The following is a 21,266-nucleotide window of genomic DNA, read 5'->3' as shown; positions in this document are numbered from 1 at the left end:
AAATCAGGGTTCCTGCTCAGCAGGGAGCCTGCTTCTCCCTCTGCCCGTCCCCCTGCTTGTGCTTGCTCACATATGCTCTCTCTCTCTCTCAAATAAATAAATACTTAGGGGGGGAAAAAAAGACTAAGAATAGGGAGAATAGACTTGCATATCAATCACCTCATGCTAACATTTTTTTTAAAAGATGTATTTATTTATTTGACAGACAGAGATCACAAGTAGGCAGAGAGGCAGACAGAGAGAGGAGGAGGAAGCAGGCTCCCCGCTGAGAGGAGAGCCCGACGCGGGGCTCGATCCCAGGACCCTGAGATCATGACTGGAGCCAAAGGCAGAGGCTTTAACCCACTGAGCCATCCAGGCACCCCCATGCTAACATCTTTTGAGTACCTACTTGTGCAAAGTATCATGTGTTATAGAAAAGAAGATGAAATGTCCTTGACTGACTCTCCAACCTCACAATCCAGTGTAAGCATTCTTAACCTAGGGATCCATGAGTGAAATTCAAGGAATTTACAAACTCTCTAAAATTACTGTATGTTATCACCTATGTACATTTTCCTCAGAGAGAGATGTCATGGCCTTCACGACATTCTCAAAGAAGTCCAGTAATCAAGTAGGTGAGGTAAACATATACATAATATAACTGAGAAATATAATAATCTGGACAATACCATAAAACATGTACAATTATCACAAAAGGAAACATCGATTCTATGGGGAAGATCTGTTAAAGCTTCTTGGGAGTATATCCTTAAAGACCCCATATTAATTAGGATACATCTATTATATATTTGGTATGAAGAAAAAGAAGGGACAGAGACTATTTTGCATTAGGAGGTCTCAGCATACCATGTTCATAGAAGTTAAGTATTCTGTTATCTATTAATAAGTCTGTGACAACCCTCCACTTCTACAATGGCAGAGAGCCATGGTTTTCTTATAAATGCTTCTGAGAGTTAGACAGATCATCTCATTAAGATGACATTTTAAAAGTTATTTTATTAACTGTATTAGTATAGCTAAAACCATACTGTCAATAACTATGACATTCACAAAAGGGTTAATAAACTTGCAATAGCATGTCAGATTGCTTTATTTTCTAAGACTTGTTATCTGTGAAAGTCCAAATTTAAATGATTGTCAATCATCCACAAATTAGACTTTCTTCTTTACTGTGTTTTAAGATACTATAGTTAAGGCAAACAAAAAAGGTGTAAGAAATAATAATAATACATCTATGTACTCATCTCTTAGTTTAAGAAATAAACTACTAAAAAATAAATAAATAAATAAACTACTGAAATTTGGCTGAAGTCCCCTGTGTACCTCTACTCATCTCCATCTCCCCCCATCCAGAAGTAATAACCACTATCCCAAACTCAATGCTTATCATGTATATCCTCCTTGGACTCTGAACATTTTCCAAAATACAAATGGCAATCCTTCCTATTCAGCACAAAACAAATTATCTCAAAGTATATCTTTAAAACACTATGTTGTATACCTGAAACTAATGTAACATTGTGTGGCAACTAAATATATACATATAATGTTCCCAAAAAGATTAAATGAAACTGTGTATGAATGTATTACAGATGTCAATCACTGTGTCTGCCCAAATACAGCCCCCTCTCTGAAGAACAAGCACCCCCATTCCCATCCACAACCCTTCACTCCCCCTATCACTGACTGAAGAACAGTGAAGAACTAACTCAAGAGTGGCCTATCCAGTCCCTGGCAAGAAGAGATCGAAGAATTCTAGAATGGAATGTTAAGCAACTGAGTCAATGAGCTGTGAGGAGTCAAGCTGAAAAATCAGATAAAAAGCAAGATGGAGATCAAAGAAAAACAAATGAGAGATCATGTAGATTCCCAAAAAAAGGGGAAAAGTGGCGTTGTTCTTGGCCATTTTGTAGTTCCCATAATACCACTACTTCATTTTCTGCTCCTGCATTCCTTGAGACCTCTCTGCAGTCTTACAACAAACTTCCTTTTATTTCTCTTTATTTAAGGGGAAAAGGGACAAAATCCTAAAAATAAAAAGAGGATTCCAAGAAATCACTCATTACAGCCTCTAACTCATATAGAGGAAATAAGTTAAGAGAAATACATGTGAAATATATTTCAAATATACCATAGAGGGGCACCTGGGTGGCTCAGTGGGTTAAAGCCTCCGCCTTCGACTTCAGGTCATGATCCCAGGGTCCTGGGATCGAACCCCGCATCAGGCTCTCTGCTCAGCGGGGAGCCTGCTTCCCCCTTCTCTCTGCCTGCCTCTCTGCCTACTTGTGATCTCTGTCTGTCAAATAAATAAATAAAATCTTTTTAAAAAAAAATACTATAGAAAAAATACATTAAATACATTGTTTAAAAAAAGAGAAAGAAAATACAGAAAGTTTCTATGACAATTCTTTTGAGAGAGGGTTATCTCTGGTCACCAGAAAACATTTTTTTTAATCTACTGAGAAAATATCCCTTTATTCTTCAAATTCATTTTCTTATAAACAGTCCTTCAACTAAAAAGTCCACACTTTCTATACTTGCTTTTTCTTCCCCCCCCCCTTGAGAGACAGAGAGCATGAACTGGGAAGGTGGGGGCACAGGGAGACTGAGAGCATCTCAAGCAGGCTCCACACTCAGCATGGAACCTGCAGGGCTTGATCTCACAACTCTGGGATCATTACCTGAGCTGAAATCAAGAGCCCGATGCTCAACCAACTGAGCCACCCAGGTGCGCCAAAAGGTCCATTATTTTCTAAAGTCTGAAAAATTACTTTTCCTGATTTATAAGTTTCTTTTATGAAGGTCTTAAAACTAAGTTTAAACATTATACACATATGACTATATGTATACATATATAGTCCATCTGTCCAGAAAATCCAGGAAATATACCTTTGTATATTTTCCAGCTGGGTATTATAACTCTATTACATTTGTGGTTTTAAGCTCTCATCTTGAAATACTCGCTACTTTTGGGATCAGTCCCACTTGATTTTTTTTTCCTTAACTGATGGCTTCTCTACTTTTGCCCAATTCATCAACAGTAATATTTCCAAAGGTTCCATTCTTAGTCTTCTTCTTTCCTAGCTCCTTCTTCCCAGGCAATGTCACACACTTCCGTGGTTTCAAACCTATTTCTATCCTAGGTCTTTCTCTGAACTCTGGACCCAAGTTTTCAGTCTATTAGATAGTCCACCTCCAAATCGCACTGCCACTTCGAATTTATCAAGTTTAGAACCAAATTCATTATTGTCTATCTTGAAAATCACTCCTTCTTCTTCTCTTAGCAAATGGGGCTATCATGCACCCAGTTTATCTTTGCCATTTCTGCCTCTCCTCTCCAGCATTTACTGAGTTACCAAGTCAGTACTATCCTTAAGATATTTCTCTCCTAAAATAGGCCTCCATAAAGCTGTTGGGAAAAAAAATTTTCAGGATATTTCTAATTCCTCTCTTCCTTTCTCTCTCTTCCCCTGACCTCTGTTCAGAGCATTTCTTTAGCCTAAATTGTGGTAAAAGCTTCCTAAATTATTCTGTTCCTAATCTATTCTCCATATAGATTATCCACAATTATCTTTCTGAAAACAGAATCTAGCAATTCTGCTTTTATAGCTCTTCAGTGACTATCACCTGTGGGCTAAAATTCCAAATTCCTTAGCATGATGGAACTTGGGATCCTCCACAACCTTAGCTTACAGTCTTAACCCCCTTGCTATCTTCACTGTATACTAGTTGCTCTTGTCAAAAAGACATAGCTAGGGGAGCCTGGGTGGCTCAGTGGGTTAAAGCCTCTGCTTTCAGCTCGAGTCATGATTCCAGGGTCCTGGGATCGAGCCCCACATCGGGTTCTCTGCTCGTGGGGAGGCTGCTTCCCTGCTCTCTGCCTGCCTCTCTGCCTACTTGTGATCTCTGTCAAATAAATAAATAAAATCTTTTAAAAAAAGACATAGCTAGAGTTCATTCCCTAAACATGGCAGAAATTTTCATTACCTCCCTATCTTCTTTTCCTAAAGAAGATATATTCTTTTCCTAAATTTTCTCCAGCAATAATAACCTTCAAGTCCAAATGTTAATGACATCTATCATAAATCTTTCCCCAACCGTTCCTTAACTGAATTACTACTTCATCTGTTTCCCCAATAGCATTGTTAACTTTTTTTTTTTAAGATTTTATTTATTTGTTTGTCAGAGAGAAGAGCACAAGCAGAAGGCAGAGCAGGCAGAGGGAGAAGCAGGATCCCTACTGAGCAAGGAGCCAGATAGCCTGAGCCAAAGGCAGATGCTCAACCGACTGAGCCACCCAGATGCCCTCCTTTTCCTTTCTTAGGGGTATTTTCCAGCCTGGCTTTTTAAACTATCTCTTCTGCTTCTGTGATTATGTTTCTTGTTACTTCTGTTGATTTCTCCCAGTCCCTCCCCTGTTTGTCCTTTCACTGGCAACCTTGCCTTTGATTCCTCTATTCTTTTCTGTTTAAGTTGAGATCATAACAGCTTTCAACATTGCCATTTGTTTTTCTGTTCATGAAAGGTCTGGGTTGATGGAAAGGTAAATAAGATGTAGTCCTTAAGGACCATACAAACTTGTGAAGAGACTGATACACATGTGATATTTGTAATTTTATAACTTTACCACATTGTCTACTATTTGTTCATATGTGTCACAACATTGTGAGTGAGCATTAAGTGCTCAAGGAATGTTTATTGAATGGATGAATGAATGAATGCTGTGTGTGTGTGTAATGATAAGGGCTCTAAAAAGGTAACAGAGTGCGCAACACCTGGGTGGCTTAGCTGGTTAACCCTCTGCCTTCAGCTCAGGTCATGGGCCCTGGGTTTGAGCCCAACATGGTGGGTGGTGGGGTAACCATGAACGCAGCTAATAGTTAATAATCATACCTACCATTTTCTGTGTTCCTTCTGTGTGGGCCAAGTACTGTATTGTTTTCCACATCTTATTTTCAGTCTCCATCACAACCCACAATCCTCTCCCTTATTTGCCTTTTACTCCACCCCTTTACCTAAATCTCTGTTCAATGCAACTGGAAATCTTTATTCTTCTCTGTCCCCCTTCCCTTACATACTCTCGCCACAGGGTAGGAGAAAAGTGCAAAACGTACCACTACCCTATCATTTCCCCTATGCATTAAAACCCCTTATTTACCCTTTTCCCTCCTCCCATTTCTTCCCACTCCTTTTCTAGCAAAAAAAAGAGCCTTTTGCTCTCTGTGACCCTAAGAACATACTGCACAGAGAAACTGCCCCCATCTGGACCTGGCTCCACTCTGGGCTTTCTCTTGTCCTCTTCTGCTCTTATGCTGGTGCTCTTTTTCTCAGTGGGGTGTGTGTAACAAAACAACCATGAGCTTTGGGGGACCTTTAACATTTTCTTTTTTGTTTATAAAAACACTAAACACTGAATTCCAGAGAACCAAAAATCCTCCCTACCAAGAGAGGGGCATATCTTCTGCTCCATACCTTTTTCTGTTTTTCTTTTTCTTGCTAATGCTTTTAAAAACAAGTGAGTTTTTTAATATAAAGTTTTTAAAGTGTCAAAGAGAAGAATTTATATATCTATTTTACTGATGAAGAAACAGTATCAGAGAGACCACAGAAACAGTCCAAGGTCATTCAGCGACGGATCTGGAAATTAAATCTAGATCTCTCTCTCTCTCTCTCTCTCAAACCTCTGAAGGCCTCTAATGAGCATTCACATGATGCCTCTTTGAATATGTAAACTCAACCACTATTTCTAACATTATCCCCTGTCCTCTCACATAACTTCATTAGAAGGCACTTGGCTTTCTCACCTCAATTCTATCCTCTCCAGAACCTCTGTTCCATGGGGTGCCTGGGTGGCCCAGTGGGTTAAAGTCTCTGCCTTCGGCTCAGGTCAGATCCCAGGGTCCTGGGATCGAGCCCCACATCGGGCTCTCTGTTCAGCAGGGAGCCTGCTTCCCCCTCTCTCTCTTTCTGCCTGCCTTTCTGCCTACTTGTGATCTCTGTCAAATAAATAAAATCTTAAAAAAAAAAAAAAGAACCTCTGTCCCATTAACTTCAATGCACTTTAACTTCTTTAGAGAATGCTCATTTAACCTACATGTCTTGACTGTTATCAAACTCACAGGAAAGGACAGGACTTCCTCACATTTGTCTACAGATGAAGCATTTTATTCCACCCTCCTTTCTAAACAGCAGGTAAGATGTTTCAGCAACCTCGTTGGTGTTGAACCAAACTGTTCTTCCACACTTATAAAAAACCTTTTCCTCAATCTGACCCATGCCATCCACTCGTTTAACAAATATCTGCTGAGGGCCATGTATGCAGTAGGAATGAAAAGTACTAAGCAACTGGGATATAGCAGTGAAAAGGAACATTGCCCCCATGCGAAAGAAATCTAAAGGGTTACTCAGAAGTAAATATTCCACAATAATATTGATATTCAACAAATATTACAAATGGGATGAAAATAATTAAGGGTAAAAAAGGAAAGTGCCATGGAAGCATGTAACAGAAGGAAATTCATCTAATTTAGGAAGTGGAGAGGAAGGTGTCATCAAATCTAAGACCTAAAGAATGAATACAGGTGGGCAAGAAAGAGCTTTCCAGGCAGTAGAAACAATATTTGGAATGGCCATGAGACAAAAAAGACACAACATGGCTTAAGAAACCAAAAGGCCCATGTGTCCGAAAGGAAAAATGTCAACAGATAAAGCTGGAGAAGGAAAAGGACAAGATAATGTGGGGTTTCCAACATGATTTGTTTTTAAAGGATCAATTATTGGGGTGCCTAGGTGGCTCAGTCGTTGGGTGATTGCCTTCAGCTCAGGTCATGACCCCAAGGTCCTGGGATTGAGTCCTACGTTGGGCTCCCTGCTGGGTGGGAAGCCTGTTTCTCTCCCTCCCACTTCCCCTGCTTGTGTTCCCACTCTTGCTTGTCTTATAAATAAAAATCTTTAAAAAAAAAAAAAAAGATCAATTATTGTCTACTCCTCTCTTATGACCATAGTTACGAGAAGTCAATAAGAGAATCTATATCACTCCACTGCATTTTGTCTCCTTACTGTACTGCAAGCTTCTTAAATTTCAGAGAACTTAAGAATACATTTTGTTTTTTAAATTAGAGAGAGGGTGGAGAAGCAGGAGAGGGAGAAAGAGAATCCCAAGCAGGCTCATGCCCAGTGCAGATCTCAACACAGAGCTCTATCTCACAAAACCAAAACCATGACCTGAGTTGAAATCAAGAATCGGACACTTAACTGGCTGAACCACACAGGCAGCCCAAACTTAAGAATACTTTTATTACTCATTTAAGTGACTCAAGAGTTTCATTCTAGTGTCCATTTTACAGTGAGTGAGTTTAACTGGCATCTTGTAGAGAAACAAGTTGTTTCATGCAAAAAAGCCAGAAGGATAAATGAACAATGCTGCTTTGTTCCGACTAAAGTCAAATCACAAGGACTAAAAAAGGAAACTATATTTGACGTGGTTCTATTTACATTATATAAAGTATGAAACACTCAAAACAATTAAAAAAAAAAACTTCCTAAAGTTAGCTAAGGATGACTCTAACTCGTCAACAGAAAACAAATACAATTTCACTAAAGCTATAAAAATGATATAAAAAAATCTGGTTAGGATGAAACATAAAAAGCAGAAACACCTTATACCAAACAAGTATGCAACTTATAAAAAAACTATTTATTTGCTAACAAACAAGGAGCCCAAACTTCGAAGTATCACCCAAATACCTCATAAGGGAAGCACAAAGGCTCAGGGAAAACTAACAGTCAAGAAATTTAAAAGAATTACATTTACCATTTAACTTCCCCACTTATCATGCAGGCTAAGAGTTTATAAAGGGGAAGAACTGGAAAAAAATACAAAAAGTAACTTTTAAAGGAAAGAAGCCATGTGAACACTTTATCTGTTTTAAGATCTCCTCATTTCCAAGTTCTTTCAAGAAACTTCAACAATCAGTTACATTTTCCCTTGGGTATATGTATGTCTAGCTGCCTCCTCTCACCAAGATTCTTCTTATCAGCATGTATACTTAATCTTCTTTCTTAAAACTACACTAAAGGGGGCACCTGGGTGGCTCAGTGGGTTAAGCCTCTGCCTTCGGATCAGGTCATGATCTCAGAGTCCTGGGATCAAGCCCCACATCAGGCTCTCTGCTCAAGCAGGGAGCCTGCTTCCTCCTCTCTCTCTCTGCCTGCCTCTCTGCCTACTTGTGATCTCTGTCTGTCAAGTAAATAAATAAATAAAATCTTTAAAAAAAAAAAAAAACTACACTAAAGTCCCACAACCCAGCACCCTCTCTTTTTCCTTTATAAACTTCTCCAAAAAGTTGACTGAATATACTCAGTCTCCATTTAGAAATATTTTTCACTCACTTTTCAAGCAATTCCAATGTGGCTGGCACCCCCATTTCTCCATACCAGTTCTCAGTAAAGTCACCAAAGATCTCTTCATCTCTAGGCATTTTCTCTTCTTTTCTTTTCTTTCAATGCAGGGCTTGAACTCATGACCATGAGATCAAGACTTGAGCGGAGATCGAAGGTCGGATGTTTAACCGACTAAGGCACCCAGGCACACCTAAGCATTTTCAAATGAAAACTCATCTTGCTTGGCCTCTTGGCAGCATTCATCACAGTTAACGACTCCTGAAGCACTCGTTTGTCTTGGCTTCCATATGCTATACTCTGCTTTTCCATTTTCTCTCTAATTCTTAGTCACTAGCTAGTCCTTAGTCTGCTAGCTAGTCCTTTTCTCTCAAATCTAGAGATTCAAACAGGATTGACCATGGGCCCTTTTCTAACACTATACTCTAGGTGACGTCACTATGCCCAAGGCTTCGAATACCATGTATATGCCAATGACTGCCAAACTCTAGCCCAGATCTTATCTCTGATATGCTAACCCACATATCAAACCTTATTCAGAAACCTCAAAAGCACATCTTCCTCACCATCTCCAAAAGCCAACTTGTGATTATTCCCAAAACACAAGCTTGAGGTATTCTCTCAGTCCAGATGTACGAGCCAGAAATATCTATAAGAGGTGATTTTAACTACATCACCTCTAAGGTCTTTATTCTATAATCTACACCTTATTCTATAATCTATATTCTATAATCTATACCACCACTTCCAACCATGGTCCAAGGATCTCTAAGGGTCCACCTTTCAGGGGAAGTCTATGAAACCAAAACTATTTCCATAATAATATTAAGACATTACTCCTTTTTCACTTTCATTCTGAGTATGTGTAGTGCAGGCTCCTGAAGGCTGCATGATATAAGTTATCAGAACAGATGGAATGCAGAAGGAGATAGGAGAACCCAGAGGTCTTCTATTAAGCTAGACATTAAAAAGATTTAGAAAATGTCCAACAATGTCACTCCTTTCACTAAATGTTTTTGTTTTGGAAAAATAGTTTTCATTTTAAAAATGTTACCTGTTGGGGCACCTGGGTGGCTCAGTAGGTTAAGCCTCTGCCTTCAGCTCAGGTCATGATCCCAGGGTCCTGGGATCGAGCCCCGCATCGGGCTCTCTGCTAGGCAGGGAGTCTGCTTCCCCCTCTCCCTCTCTGCCTGCCTCTCTGCCTACTTGTGATCTCTGCTTGTCAAATAAATAAATAAAATATTTTTAAAAAAAAGTTACCTGTTTATTTTAATATGGATTTATTTTAAATAAATTAATAAGTATATTTAAAACTTCCATATCATGCATCTTTTCCAACCACAATGCTAGGAAACTAGAAATCAAACACAAGAAAAAATCTAGGAAAAAAAATATACAAATATATGGAGGTTAAATAACATGCTACTAAAAAAATTAATGGGTCTACCAAGAAATCAAAGAGGAAATCAAAAAAATACATAGAAACAAATGAAAATGAAAACACAACCATCCAAAATCTCTGGGATGCAGCAAAAGAATACTCTAAGAAGGAAGTTTATAGCAACATCAACCTATTGCAAGCAGCAGAAAATTTTCAAATAAACAACCTAACCTGACACAAAAAGAACAAGAAACAAAACCCAAAATCAACAGAATGAAGGAAGGATAGAGCAGAAATAAATGAAATAGAAACTAAAAAAAAAAAGCAAGATCAATAAAGCCAGGAGCTCTGGTTCTTTGAAAAGATCAACAAAACTAATAAACAGTTAGCCAGACTCATTAAGAAAAAAGAAGAGAGGACTCAAGTAAGATCAGAAATGAAACAGTAATGCCAACCAACCCTAGGATTATAAGAGAATATTATGAAAAATTATATGCCAACAGATCAGACAACCTGGAAGAAATGAATTCCTAGAATCTTATTAACTTCCTAAAACTGACTCAGGAAGAAACAAAAAATTTGAATAGATCGATTACCAGCAATAAAATTAAATCAGAAAAAAAAAAACCCACAAACAAAACAAAAACTAAACTGCCAACAAACAAAAGTCCAGGAACACATGGCTTCACAGGTGAATTCTACCAAACATTTACAGAAGAGCTAACACCTATTCTTCTCAAACTATTCCAAAAAAATTGAAGAGAAAGGAAATCCACCCTGATACCAAACCCAGATAAAGACACTACAAAAAAAAGAGAACTACAGGAAAATATCTCTGAACACAGATGCAAAAATCCTCAACAAAATATTGGCAAACTGAATCCAACAATACATTAAAAAAAAAAGAAATTGGGCGCCTGGGTGGCTCAGTGGGTTAAGCCACTGCCTTCCGCTCAGGTCATGATCTCAGGGTATTAGGATCGAGTCCCGCATCGGGCTCTCTGCTCAGCAGGGAGCCTGCTTCCCTCTCTCTCTCTCTGCCTGCCTCTCTGTCTACTTGTGATTTCTCTCTGTCAAATAAATAAATAAATAAAATCTTTAAAAAAAAAAAAAATTTCACCACAACCAAGCAGGATTTATTCCTGGGATGCAAGGGTGGTTCAATATGCACAAATAAAACCAATGAGATATAGCACATCAACAAGAGAAAGGATAAAAGCCATATGATTATTTCAAGAGACGCAGAAAAAGGATTTGACAAAAAATGGTGTTGGAGAAACTAGATAGCTACAAAAGAATAAAGCTGAGCCATTCTCTTACACCACACACAAAAATAAAAACTCAAAATGGATTAAGGACCTAAGCATGAGATGTGAAATCATGAAAATTCTAGAAGAGAGTACAAGCAGTAGCAACATTTTACTAGGTAGGTCTTCTGAGGCAAGAGAAACAAAAGCAAACACAAACTATTGGGACTACACCAAAATAAAAAGCTCCGCGCAGCTAAGGAAACAACCATCAAAACCAAAAGATCCCTGAATGAGGGATCTTTTTCCAAAAGAAAAGTTAGTATCCAAACTACAGAAAGAACTTATAAAACTCAACACATACACAAAAACAAAAAACTGATTTTAAAATGGGCAGGACAAATAATATATGTTAATTTTTTTTAAATGGGCAGAAGAGGAGGGGTACCTGGGTGGCTTGGTCAGTTAAGCATCTGCCTGCAGCTCAGCTCATGATCCCAGGGTCCCAGCTGAGCAGGGAGCCTGCTTCTTCCACTCCTCCCCCCTCATGCTCTATATTGCTTTCTCTTTCTTTCTCCCTCTCTCTCAAATAAATAAATGAAATCTTTTAAAAAATAATAATAAAAAAATAAACTTTAAAAATGGGGCAGAAGAGGGGACTCTTGGGTGACTCAGTCCATTGAGTGCCCAACTGTTATTTTCAGCTCAGGTCATGATCCCAGGGTTGTGAGATCGAGCTCCACATTGGGCTCATGCTGCATGTGGAGGCTGCTTAAGATTCTCGCTCTCCCTCTCCTTTTGCCCCCCAGCTTTGTCCCTTTCTAAAAGAAATTTATAATAAAACTAAAATGAAAAATGGGCAGAACACACAAACCAGACATTTCTACAAAGACAACACACAGATGGCCAAAGACACACATGAAAAGATGCTAAACATCTCTCACCATCAGGAGAATGCAAATCAAAACACAATGAGAGATCACCTCACACCTCTCAGAATGGTGAAAGTCAACCATACGAGAAACAGAGAGAAAAAAGAACCCTCACTGTACTGTTGGCAGGAATGCAAACTGGTGCAGCCACTATGGAAAACAGTATAAAGAGTCCTCCAAAAATTAAAAATACAGCTACTGTATGATCCATCCAGTAATTCCACTACTGGGTATTTACCTAAGAATATAAAAAACAGTAATCTGAAAAAGATACATGCACCCCTATGTTTATAGCAGCATTATTTACAATGACCAAAATATGGAAGCAGACCAAGTGTGTGTGTGTGTGTGTGTGTGTGTGTGTGATGGAATATTAGTCAGCCATGAAAAAAAAATCTCGCTCTTTGCAACAACATGGATGTAATCTAAAGCATATAATGCTAAGTGAAATAAGTCAGAGAAAGGCAAAACCATATGATATCACTCATATGTGGAATTTAAGAAACAAAACAAAGGAACAGGGTAAAAAAGAGAAACAAAAAAAACAGACTCTTAACAATGGCGAACAAATGGGTGGGTGAAACAGGTGAAGGGGATGAAGAGTACACCCATCATGACACGCGACTACCGTGCAGAACTGCTGACTCGCTGTATCGTACACTTAATACTGATATAACACGGTATGTTAACTATACTGGAATTAAAATTTTTTAAAAAACGAGTATGTTTAAAACTTCTAACATAGTAAATACCAACAGATATAACCCACGTAAACAAAACCCTTTGAAGCTTTTAATAAGTCAAGAGTATGAAATGGTCTGGACACCAGAAAGTTTGAGAAATGCTGATCTATACTTATGGTATACACACAAATAAGATACAAGATGACATTTCATGAAATAGCCAATTTTCAAGTATCTTCTAGCAGCAAATTCTCCCTTTACATTTATTGACCGGGCTCTCATTCAGTTACATAGATTTCACTCATTTATTTATTGGGCTCCTACTATGTGTCTGGTCCTGGAGACAGAAATGAAAGAAATTACTTTCTTTTGGCTCTCCCAGAGAATGTTTACCACGCCCTTGCTACATTCAGTTCTCTCATCTCTATCAGATCCTATGTAACAACCACAGTTGCCTAAAAGAATGAGAAAAGACAACCCTGCAATAGTCATACTATCTCGTCTAAATATAAAATGGACAAATGAAGGGACCACGCTAGAAAAAAAGGAGAAAACATTCCAGCTCTAGGTCAGACCTATTACCTGTTCCAAGTAAATTCTCAGAATAACCAACACTCGCATAATATAGTATAATACACAAACACAAATGGCCCGAGAATTCAGCCTCACCTCTCTTTACATTTTAAATACAAAAACCAGGGGCACCTGGGTGGCTCAGTCGTTAAGTGGCTGCCTTTGGCTTAGGTCATGATCCCGGGGTCCTGGGATCAAGCCCCCCATTGGCCTCCTTGTTCAGCAGGAAGCCTCCTTCTCCCTCTCCCACTCCCCCTGCTTGTGTTCCCTCTCACTTTCTGTCAAATAAATAAAATCTTAAAAAAAAATAAAATAAAATACAAAAACCCCCAACAACTACTTTTACAAATGCAAGGCTGAACTACTGTAATCAAAGAAATCCAGAAGAAAACTGTGTAACGTTTGGTCCCAGTTTGGCCTCTGGAACATAAGTGGCAGGTAAGGATCACAAAGAACATAATATTCCCCACTGACAGCCAATATATATACATTTTGGCTATATAGTCAGGTATAGCTCATTCACCTATAGTGTCACCTATAGTCAGGTATAGCTCAAGCTATACCTGACGAGCTATACCTGACTATAGGTGACCCTAGTCTTTTACTTAAGAAAAAGTAACAACAATGAACAAGACCAGGAACAATGTTGAGGGTGCGGGGGGAGTCCTAGCCTATACTCTGCTTACCCACCATCTAGTTATCCTGAATGCTCACACTTCCAAATTAATTTCAAGGAATATATGTCTATAAAAGTGTCTCACAGTTCACAAGTCAGGATTACTTTTTTGCCCTAAAGTGTAAAATTCATTTATAAAAAGATATATACATATATATCTATTATAACCCTATTAAAAAATCTATTTCTTACTGTGAGGGTCCTAGTCAAAAGAGTTGGAGAGGTTCCCATGCCTTTTCAGTTCACAGAGCTCCCAGTGTCTCAGTAAGTTTCTCATGGTGCCCCCAAGCACCAAAAAAATAGATAGCAGTTCCATTTATTAGATACATACAATCAAATAAGGCTTTGTGTTCTAACAACTTAGCAACCGTTTGAAAAATACATATAAATTGAAAGGGATGTTTTATTACTATATAACCACAATGACTTATTAATGGGATGTGTGCACCAGCTATACATTACACAGCTTCTCAAACCTTGAAATCACTTTGGACATTGCCACTTTCATTTACCATTCACACTGACTTTTGCACTTGCTTTTTATCACAGCAGCCCCCCAAGCGCAGCTTTTTGAAGACATCCTGTCATTCGAAGAAATATAGCACAATCTCACAGTCACTGCCTCAAACTAATAGTTTGAGCAGTGTCCCACAGACGTCAAATATCACACAGATACCCCACAGCTGTCAAATATTACTGTGTTTCCCTCGAAAATTTTTAAATATTCCACAGTACCTGTGAGTTCACTACAGTGCTCCAAGGCACCTCATGGCACAGCTTGGGAATGCTAGGTTTAAGGAACACTGATCTAGCCTATGTACTTACTTTGTAAATGAAGAAATGACACTTAAGATCACAGAGCTAGTAGGAAATAAACACTTTTAAGTTTAACCTTCCGTCACCAAAAGATTTTGAAAGAGAATCTCACTGTGATATCATGTTGATGAAATCTACAGATCTGGGTGCCTGGGTGGCTCAGTGGGTTAAGCCGCTGCCTTCGGCTCAGGTCATGATCTCGGGGTCCTGGGATCGAGTCCCGCATCGGGCTCTCTGCTCAGCAGGGAGCCTGCTTCCTCCTCTCTCTCTCTCTGCCTGCCTCTCTGCCTACTTGTCATCTCTGTCTGTCAAATAAATTAAAAAAAAAAAAATCTACAGATCTCTGAAAAACAAGTAAATTCGAAAATTTATTTATATGACTATATAATCGAAGAAATTGTTTCAATGTTTTCTTTTTTAGAAAAAGATGTTTCAAAAATTATAAAAGTGGGACTTTTAACAAATAATACAAAAGTGTCTAAAGTAAAAAAAAAAAAAGGAAAATCATCCACTCCTACAGGGATAACACAGCTAATTGTTAAACATCTATCCTTACAGACTCTTTCCTATGCACACAAAAAGTTGTAATAAAATCAAACTAAATTTCTTTGCCCATGTGTTTATTTCAAAATCATATTCCACAATGTTATGCAATTATTTTTCTCACTCAATATTTTATCATGAATATTCTTCTATGTCAGTACCTAATAGTAATTGCAAACACTTAAACATGTATTACTATGCTTACTTACACCTGAAACAGCAACTCATTTAATTCTCACAACAGCCCTGTCAGGTGAGAACTGTAATTATATCCACTTTATAGATGAGTTTAAGTAATTTGCTAATGGCTGTATCTAATAAGTGATACAACTGGGATCTGAACCCAGAAACTTAGTTGCACAGTCCCTGCACTCAATTAGACGGTCAGCTGCTTCTCATGAAGAGAGCTACCCTTCAACCTGTTAATAAGTGCACAGTACTTAACAGCATAAATATACTATAATTTCAGCCATTCCCCTACCAGATGGGACATTTAGAACACTTTTTATTTACAAATTCTACTGGCATTCACTTATAATAACATTAAAATGAACATTCTTATAGATTTGCTCTTGTTCTTTGTGTTAAAATTTCTGTAAGATAAATTCCCAAAAACGAAATGATGAAATGTGTGCCCTTTTAATTCTGATAAGTAACACCAAATTTCCTTCCAGAATATTGTCCTAGTTGTACCAATTTATAGTCCCAGTAACAGAGGGGAGGGTTGAGGTCCATTTTTAAATTAATATTTTTGATTCATGGAGAGGTCTACTTTGAGTTTTCACTCTGATGTAGAATGAATGGATTGCTCAGTTGGTCACAATCATGGTCTGATTTCATTATCACTAACTGACATTAAACAAGTGAAGACTTAGCAGTCTTCTACAGTGAATTCTTCATCCAGTTATGAAGCCACTTTGGGCGAGATATTTTCCCTATATGATACTGTTCACTTATGTGTAAAACATGGGAATTGGACTAGCTGGCCTTTAAGACTTAAAACTCCCAATGCTGTAATTAAGAAGTGACTTCAAGTTATTAATAGCCTATAATTATAGTACTAATTAGGTCAGGGTTAAACCTTCTATTTTCTTTAAATTATAGTAACTATTGCCAGAACACCTAGACAAATCATTAAAATATCCAATAAAGTTTTCAGGGTCCACCTGTGGCTTTTTAATCGCAGGCTTTCATTCCCTGCTACCTAGCCAACTGGAACATACCTCTGGAGTATATGCTTAATAAGAGTTGATGTGTGCCTAGGAACATGAACCAGTGTTTCGTTTTGTTTTCTAAACACTATGCCAAGACCACTCTTTAGTCAATTTATTCAACTAATACTTACTGATTAGTTTGCTATATGCTAACCACTGGGCACACAATGGTTAACAGAGGATCTCTGCCATCGTGGAACTTACAGACTAAATGAGGAAGACAAATAACCAACCAAAATATCACTAGTACATGTAAAGTTATACCTGTGATAATAATAAAAATCTATTAGGGCAGAGAAAAAAATGCTATTCAATCTTTTGATTGTGTTTTGGACTATCTGTGACACTAGAAACTGTCTGAGATGGAAAGAAAATGTCAATAAAGAAAATTATTTCACAACTTGTCCCATGCTGCAAAAAAGAGCAATCACAAGTGTAGATGGCAAGTTAACTTTTTAAATCATCAGTTCTACAATAAAATCACCAAGATGCTACTACTCTTCAGTTATGCTACCATGTGGACCAAATACCGGTTTTTCATAACCAAGGGTATAAATGATTTTAATTACCAAAAATGACAGAACTAAGAGAATCCAAACAAAATGAGAGACGACAGATCAACCACAATTTCTTAAGAACACCGTTTAAGGGCGCCTGGGTGGCTCGGTGGGTTAAGCCACTGCCTTCAGCTCAGGTCATGATCCCAGGGTCCCGGGATCGAGTCCCGCATCGGGCTCTCTGCTCAGCAGGGAGCCTACTTCCCTCTCTCTCTCCCTGCCTGCCTCTCTGTCTACTTGTTATCTCTGTCTGTCAAATAAACAAATAAAATCTTAAAAAAAAAAAAAAGAACACCGTTCAAGTAGCCGTAAAGCCATCCACTATAATAACTCATGACTTAAAAAATAATAATAATAGTAATAATTATTCATGACTTGCTCATAATTAATAAAAAGTATTGAAAGTATTGTTTTTAAAGAACAACAATCATCAGCATAAAGGCGTTAGTGGCACGTCAAAAGGAGCAAAAATAGAATTTTTTTTTTTAGATTTTAAAAATCCATGGTCCAGAAGTATCTATATTAATATTCAATTTAAAAATAGGGGCGCCTGAGTGGCTCAGTGGGTTAAGCCGCTGCCTTCGGCTCAGGTCATGATCTCGGGGTCCTGGGATCGAGTCCCGCGTCGGGCTCTCTGCTCAGCAAGGAGCCTGCTTCCCTCTCTCTCTCTCTCTGCCTGCCTCTCCATCTACTTGTGATTTCTCTCTGTCAAATAAATAATAAAATCTTTAAAAAAAAAATAAAACTAATTTGGGACGCCTGGGTGGCTCAGTGGGTTGAAGCCTTTGCCTTCAGCTCAGTCATGGTCTCAGGGTCCTGGGATGGAGCCCCACATCAGGCTCTCTGCTCAGCGGGGAGCCTGCTTCCTCCTCTCTCTCTGCCTGCCTCTCTGCCTACTTCTGATCTGTCTGTCAAATAAATAAATAAAATCTTTAGATAAATAAACAAATAAATAAATAAAACTAATTCTACAATGTTAACTAGAATTGTGTTGATCATTTCACAGTACATATACACAGAACTATTACACTGTACACCTAAAACTAATGTGTCAATTATACCTAAATAAAAATAAACAATTCTAGATCTGTAGAAATAAGAGCATCATTCATGTAAATGAACTTCCTTGCATGTCAATTTCTACAACTGCAAAACAAAAATATTTGCCAAACCTACCTCACACTGCTATAAAGACTAAATAAAATATCGTATGTGGTGATACACCAAAAAATGTCAGTTAATTTAACCTGCTGCTTCTTTTTTGCTGCCACTTTAACACAGCAATTTAACAAATAAAATTGGTTAGGCAGGGATTCCACCTCCTTTCTTCTGTCCATGATATAAAAGAAGTGTTATAAAATGGGCAAAAGACTGGCAATCAAAAGCATTAAAAAAAATTCACAACTTAGTAATTCATAAACTGATTACCCCACAGGTTGACTGTTTAAGTAGTAACACTCTTACATAATAATCTGTGTCACAGAATTAGAGAAATGATCTCCCATATGTATGAAACTGTTTAGTTATTAGACCTCACCATCATTACAAACACACATTACAAAACACATATTACCAAAACACATTACAAAGTCCTGCTACTATGAAAAAATGAGATACATGTATTTATCCACACACACAAGGTACTTCAGCTTAAAGTTTATCTTCTGATCAAGGCATCTTAAATTCAATGCAATGAGGCTTTAGTGCTTCACATCTACGTTATTACACTGTTCACCAAGTTTGCACATCAAAACTAATTCATATTACACATCCATGGGTTTGAAGCAACTTCTACCATTAGTCTAACAACCAATCCCCCAACGTCACAATCTCATGTTATTAATAGCACAGCTTTGTTTAAAAACAGTATATTAAACTAAGAAATGTTTAAAGTGGAGAGCAGATTTCAGGATCTTACCATTGCTTTTACAAATCGTTTCAAGCTGTTGCTAGGTTGGCCTAAGATAGCCTTTGCTTTAAAACCGTCAAATACAAGACAGGAGGAGGCATCGTTAACATGGCAACATAACCATTAACGACTTTTCCAAATTCAAAACAAGGATCACCATCAAAACAAAACAATCAGGTGGAGTGCATGGATACTGACTACTACTCCTGACACCCTGTCCTTTATGAAGGATCTTTTCCTTTATGGAAGATTTGCTGCTACACTAAAACCACATTTAAAACCGTATGCCTATATGCAACTTCCTGAAAACTACAAATCCAGCGAAATTCCAAACCGTATGTGACATTAGCTAAATATTATTTACCATGTTGCTAAATACATTTTAAAAAGAAGGCGAGGAAAACACTGACAACTTTCAAAGCGTAAAGCTTTTTTAAATCCCCCACTAAATCATTTGTGAATAAATCGGTAGACTACATTGAGCAGCTGCTTGACTGGAGCACACCAAAGTTTGCCCTATACTTGAGAATGTTTATCCTCACCAAAAAGGAACAGAAACCAGTCATCCTTCCCACTGGAGCCACTTGCCCGGAATTTCCTAAAATATGCGTGATCCGCAAGTGAAGAAGGAGCACTTCTCCGGAGACCAAAGGCGAGAGGTACCTTAATCTTTCGCAGACGAGAGGAGGGGCGGGGAGCGGGGAGAGCCCGGGCTGGTTAAGGAAGGAAATCCATCTTCGGCAGACACCGGTGGGACCTGAAATCCAGGTCTCAGGACGGCCCTCCCCGCAAAGGCTCAGGACCTAGGGAGGTTCCCCGAGGGGGACGACAGGCTGGGCCAGGGCTCCCGGCGCCCCGCCCCGCCTCTCTCGCCGCCACCGGGGACCCGGGACCGCGGACAGAGACAGCAGAGGCTAAGCGAGCGTCCGCGGTCCCAGCCACGTCCTCCCGCGGCTCACCTGAGAGTGTCGCCTCCGCCCTCGGCTCCCACGGTGCATCCCGCGGGGCCTGGCGGAGGGTGCAGTGATGCCGCCCCGACCGGCCCCAGGGCTGCCGGGCCTGGCCTCCCCGCTCCGGGGACGCACCGGGTGCCCGCCTCGCACCGGTTCCCGGGATCCGCCGGGCTGCAGAGAAGGAAGGAGAGGCGGAAAGGCTGCCTCCCCTCCCCCCCAGCAAGCCTCCCCCTGAGCTGCGGCTCTCTGCAGTTCCCTCTGGCGCAGGTCCGGCCCCCGCTCCCCCGCCCGGGAGTCACTTCGGCAGCGGCGGCCCAGTCGCCATTACAGCCCAACAACTGACACGGAGGAGGAGCGGCGCCGGCGGCAGTGGCAGAGGCGGCCGCGCGAGGCAGGGCGGGAGCAGTCGGGGCCCCGGCAAACCTCGCGAGAACTGTCCCCAGATGATTCCACAGGAATACAACCTTCGGTTAGGGCCATGTTGAGTGTGGCTAAAAGGCTGAGAGCTAAAACGAAGAAAGGTCACTCGGAAGCGCCATGTTTAGTGTGGCGCATGTGTGCCTTGCAGGACTCGGGAGGAGCCAGAGTAGATCCGCAGCGGAGACCTCCCCCCTACCCCCACCCCGCTGCCTGCCCTGCTTCTTCCGACGCTAACTGGGCCTTCTGGCTTTGCAATTCGTACCCGGCCAAAAAAGAAAAAAAAAAAAACAAACAAACAAACAAGGTGGGGGTTGACCAGGGTGAACTCAGAAGTCGAAATTGCTGCTTCTCAGAGTTTACGATGTTTCACCAGTTGTCGTCCAAGGAAATCTTCTTTACCCCAGTCAGTTTCAGAGTAATCGCAGCTCTGCGGCTGCTGCAGTTACCCACGGCTGTCAACTGTGGCGGTTTCATTCGCGAGAGTTACAGTTCCGTTCAGCATGCAGTACCTAAGAGCTAAAGATTCAGGAGCAAGTAAAACGGAGTTTCCTCCCGTTAGGTATAGGCATCGACAGAACGGTGCCTTGAGAGACGCTCTGTGATCCACATATTTTTATCCTCTTCCCCCAGTCTCCGCATGGTGAATTCTGTCGTGTGTCGGGACTTAGCTTAAATGACCTGCCTTCTGCAAATATTGCCACCCTCCGCTAGGTGCTCACTTCTCACCGGCTCTCTGCCCATCACTTCCCCCCACCGCCTAAACAACTCCGATAACTGCTTATCCAGAGGCAGTTTCTCATCTTTAAGTATCATGAAGACCCTTTCGTCTCTCTGTACTCCAGTAGGGCCTAGGTCAGTAACTAGGACACCTAGGTGCTCTATAACTGCTTGGTGAGTGGATCTCATTAGTAGAAGCAGGAGGCAGTAACTGCTCCCTCTTTGTAGGGCCTTTAGCTGTG

The 21,266-nt window shown here is 39.8% G+C and overlaps 1 protein-coding gene across 4 annotated transcripts in view; it reads right to left on the bottom strand.

Moving 5' to 3' along the window:
- CEP350 (centrosomal protein 350) overlaps positions 1-20,083 on the bottom strand; it is a 156,935-nt gene extending 136,852 nt beyond the window's left edge. For all 4 annotated transcript variants that reach the window (XM_044267212.1, XM_044267214.1, XM_044267216.1 and 1 more), the window contains exon 1: positions 19,894-20,083. The gene's annotated coding sequence lies outside the window, so the exon portion shown is untranslated. The remainder of the gene's footprint in view (positions 1-19,893) is intronic.
- Between the last annotated feature and the right edge of the window lie 1,183 nt (positions 20,084-21,266).

The sequence above is a fragment of the Neovison vison genome, chromosome 10 (genome assembly GCF_020171115.1).
Source record: "Neovison vison isolate M4711 chromosome 10, ASM_NN_V1, whole genome shotgun sequence".
Taxonomy (NCBI): Eukaryota; Metazoa; Chordata; class Mammalia; order Carnivora; family Mustelidae; genus Neogale; species Neogale vison.
This window is presented reverse-complemented; position numbering and strand designations above follow the sequence as displayed.